The 4,398-nt window shown below is 44.0% G+C and overlaps 1 non-coding gene across 1 annotated transcript; it reads right to left on the reverse strand.

Annotated features, from left to right (window-relative positions):
• Positions 1–3,429: 3,429 nt before the first annotated feature.
• Positions 3,430–3,536, reverse strand: LOC120268143. The gene has a single exon (XR_005538812.1). It is a non-coding gene; the product is annotated as a small nucleolar RNA R71 (small nucleolar RNA).
• Positions 3,537–4,398: the final 862 nt, after the last annotated feature.

Consider the following 4,398-nt stretch of genomic DNA (forward strand, 5'->3'; position numbering starts at 1 on the left):
TTACACCCTATATGACCGCAATATGCTATAAGGAAACCTAAGAGTGAAACCTATTCCTAAATGTAGATCCAACCCTAATTCCTGGTGAAGGATCCTAACCCCCTACAAGGTCCCGGCGGAGAAATCGAGCAATCTCACGCCTCACACCAAATATGGTTGCAAAGAGAATATGAAATACAGAGATAGGAAACACTCAATCGAAGGGGAAAGGGGACACTCCTCCATCTCAAGGCTCACCCTCTCAACCCTCTTTAATCTTGGAAATCTAACTCTAATGGAGACCTCTCACATCAAAGTATTAAATCATGCAATGTAAATCAACCACAAGGATTAACAACACTAGCAAGCATTTAAATCACAAGATTAAAACTCAAGACAACTCGGATTAACTAGAAGCATTAAGAGAATCAATCCAAAATATAAATCTTAGGGTTCACATGCCCAAATACCCACTAGGGTTTAGCCCTCCATGGGCCTAGTTACAAAACAATAATGGATACAATGAAAAGCAATAAAACCCATAGAGAAAAACCCCCTCGAATTCGAGCGGATTGGCCTTGATTGGTAGTTCTACGTCTTGAAGGGTTCCTCTCCGAAGCTAGGTCGCCAATGGCTCCCCAAAATGCTATGACGTCGAAGGAACCTATCAAAGTTGGTGAAGAACTACCTCTCAATCGGCGAAGACCTTCTCCTCAAACCCTAGCCGCCTCTCTCTCAATGTCTATGCTCAAAGCTCCGCAAAAAATCCCTTTAGAATCGGCCAAAAGGTGTATTTATAGCCTCACATCGCGTCTGTCACGTGCCCCCACGCGCCCATGTGGATTTTCCACGCGCCCGCGTGGGCTGCAGGAATTTCCACACGGGACAGTGATTTCCACACAAACGCGATGATAAACATTCTTCTCTTAAGGCCACACGATCGGGCACACGATCATATGGTAGGCTATACGGCTTTTCCTTCATCAATGCGTCTTGGAAGGTCTTGAAATCTTTACAAAGAGGAGGAATGTGGAGACATGGCTGCCTTTGTGCCCTTCCATTAATAAATTGTCTTGCAAAACTATGGAAGTTGGCACACATCTCCTCATACACGAACTCCTCTTGTGTCTTCCAACTTGATTTGTACAAGAACTCCCAATATTATGCCATGATAGCCTATCTTCGCTCCCTTTTGAATTCCCAATGCCTTCACAACCTATATGCATAAAAGAACACCCAATACACGAAATGAGACATAAACCGTATAAAATATGATGCTTAATGTATGTAAAACATGCATAAAAACATGTTCACTCAAGCACTTATCAGTAGCAGACACTGTAGCAACATTGTAGTATGTATTGTAGCAGCACTGTTCAAAGCCGGCCAAGAAACCAGAGAAACATAGAATCCACACGGGCGTGTGGAAATTATCCACGCCCGTGTGGAAATTCCGCACGGGCGCGTGGAGCATCCACGCCCGTGTAGTCACCCGATTCCAGCCTTATTTAAACCCGATTCAGCCCTGATTTTGGTATTCTTTTCTCCATCTTTTCCCCAACGTGCGAGACGGCTTCGGCTAGGGTTTTGAGGGGTATTGGCTAGGTTTTTTGGAGAGGTTCTACGGCTCCAACATCGCGCATCGTTTGGAAGAAGGTTATTGGGAGAGCTTTCGTCGGCACCGATCCGGCGAGGTGTATCCTAGGCCGGACAAAGGATCTCTTGTGACGAGTAGAGGACTCTCCACAAGGCCATCGGCACGACCATCGAGGGGGTTTCTTTATGGATTCATTGCTTTTACATTCTATTTCTTTGATTGTACTTAGCTCCATGGAGAGCTAAACCCCTAGTGGGTACTCGGGTATTGTGAACCCTAGGATGTATTTATTTCTTTGAACCTCTTTATATTGTTTTCAATAAATTAATGTTTATTGTGAGTTCCAACCTTGAATGCTTGAATGTATGACCATTTCCCCTAGAGTGACACTATGGTTGAGAGTTCTTGGTAACCTTGTGAGTGAGTGACACACCACGAGCGTTAGACAAAGCTAGGTTGGAGAGGGTTCAGAGGGTGATTCGAGAGGTACAGGAGCGCCCCCTTTCCCCTCTGGTGTGATAGATTCTACCTCCATTCCTCGAGTTCTTTGAGGCTATAATAGAGTGAATTGGCTAAGGGATGAACTTCCGCTAGGGCTTAGTTGCGCGTGGAACGGAGTGAAGCGTTGTGGTGATCTTAGTATCTAGGGCTTAATTGTTGTTAGGGACCTTCCACCTAGACCAAAGGGTTAGGTCTATAATTAGTAAGAGATTTATCACTTGGAATCCCTAGAGCTCATTGCATCTCTTTATGAGTGCGAAGTGTTGAGATTGTTCGATTTCTCCTCCGGGACATGTATAGAGTTAGGCGTAGTTGACCTTAGATTTGGGACTATGTAATTAAGGATTTCCACGACTCACTATTGCATTGATTAGGAAGCAAAATAGAGGGTTCTTGCACTTGAAACAATTATCCTAGGAGGAGCATTATCCGGGTACCCCATCTTATCGATTGCCTTACCCCCCTCTTTACTTTTGCTCTCTTTCTTGTTACTTTTATTGTTGAGAATTGAACCATTATCACACTCCTTATCATTGATCTTTCACATAGCTAAGAATCAAATTAAGTGTTTTTACTCCCTACTCCCTATGAATTTGACCCCGCTCACCCGAGATTATTACTTCGACAAACCCGTGCACTTATGGATATACGCAAGGGACCTTGTCAAGTTTTTTTGGCATCTGCTGCGTGGAGTAGGCGTTTAGAGATACTTTGCACTTTGTTTTCTTAGTTATTTCACCATATATTATGTTTCATATCTTCTCATTCTATCACCGTTCTGATTTTCTTTTTCTTTCTTTTTGTTGCAGCCTCGTGTTATGACCCGAGGGAATCCATCAATATTGATTGAAGGAGACCCCGAGCTTGAACGCATACTTAGAAGAAAAAGGGAAAAAAACTTGTGGAAGAACAAAGATAATTCAGCTGATTTGGAAGGAGAGGAATCGAAAAACATGGCGGTGACGTAATGAGCAACAAAGTGAACACTATCCCGACTATGACGGACCTTTCAGTGTTGGGGACGCAATCGAGTATTGTGCGTCCCTCCGATTACAGACTCGAACTTTGAGCTAAAAGCCAAGATTCATCCATATGCTCGCAGCTAGTCAAGACAATTCAATGGTTTGGCCCATGAGGATCCAAATAGTCATATAGAGAGCTTTCTCGAGGTGTGCAACATGCTGAAGATAAATGGGGTTACGGATGATGCCATCAAATTGAGAGCCTTCCAATTTTCCTTCAAGGGGAAAGCGAAGCAGTGGCTACACTCATTACATAGAGCATCAATCACTACATGGGAGTAGATGGTAGAAGCTTTTCTAGCCCGTTATTTCCCTCCCAAAAAATCAACAAAGCTTAGGAATGAGATCTCGTCCTTTGTTCAGTTGGAATTGGAGTCTCTATTCGGGATATGGGAAAGGTTCAAGGAGCTCCTGAGAAAGTGTCCGCAATACGGATTCCCGGAGTGGATGATTGTTCAAACCTTCTACAATGGTTTGAACCTGAGTACAAGGCAACTCTTGGATGCGGCAGTAGGAGGTACCTTAGGTAGCAAAACCCCCGATGAAGCTCATCAATTAATTGAGGAAATGGGGTTAAATAGTTACCAATGGAATGCTAGGGAGAAGAAAAAGGTGGCTGGTATCCATGAAATCGATGCGGTGACCTCATTGGCGGCGCAAGTAGAGAGTCTGAGTAAGAAGCTAGATCTCATAGCTTCGAATAGAGTTGTGGCCGTGACCAATTGCACCGGTTGTGGTGGAGGACATGCTCCCTCCGATTGCCCAATCTCTTTTGGTGATGTTTCTTCAGTGAAAAATGTTGACTTTGTAGGTAATAGCATGAGACCTCAAGGGAACCCATATAGCAATACTTACAATTCAGGTTGGAAGAATCATTCCAACTTTTCATGACCAAGGACAACAAAAGGCCATGGGGCCACCAGGTTTCCAACAACAACAACAAGCACCTCAAGTGGGAAACATAATTTCAGGCTTAGAAACCCGAATGATGGATTTAGAGAAGCACTTGGCTAGATTTGTTCAATCTACAAATACACGGTTTGAATCAGTCGAGGCTATACTTCGCAACCACACCGCTTCTTTGCACAACCTTGAAAATTAGGTGGGGCAAATTGCGAAGTCTCTTTCCGAAAGGCCACATGGAAGTTTACCAAGCAATATGGAAACCAACCCTAGAGAACATGTGAAGATGATCACTTTGAGAAGTGGTCGTGAGGTTGAAGGGGGGCTTCCGAGTGAGAAGCCGAAAGAACACGCACCCGAGGTAGTAGAGGTTAAGGAGGGAGCAAAGAAAGAGAA

Source organism: Dioscorea cayenensis, chromosome 8, assembly GCF_009730915.1.
Source record: "Dioscorea cayenensis subsp. rotundata cultivar TDr96_F1 chromosome 8, TDr96_F1_v2_PseudoChromosome.rev07_lg8_w22 25.fasta, whole genome shotgun sequence".
In the NCBI taxonomy this organism is placed as follows: Eukaryota; Viridiplantae; Streptophyta; class Magnoliopsida; order Dioscoreales; family Dioscoreaceae; genus Dioscorea; species Dioscorea cayenensis.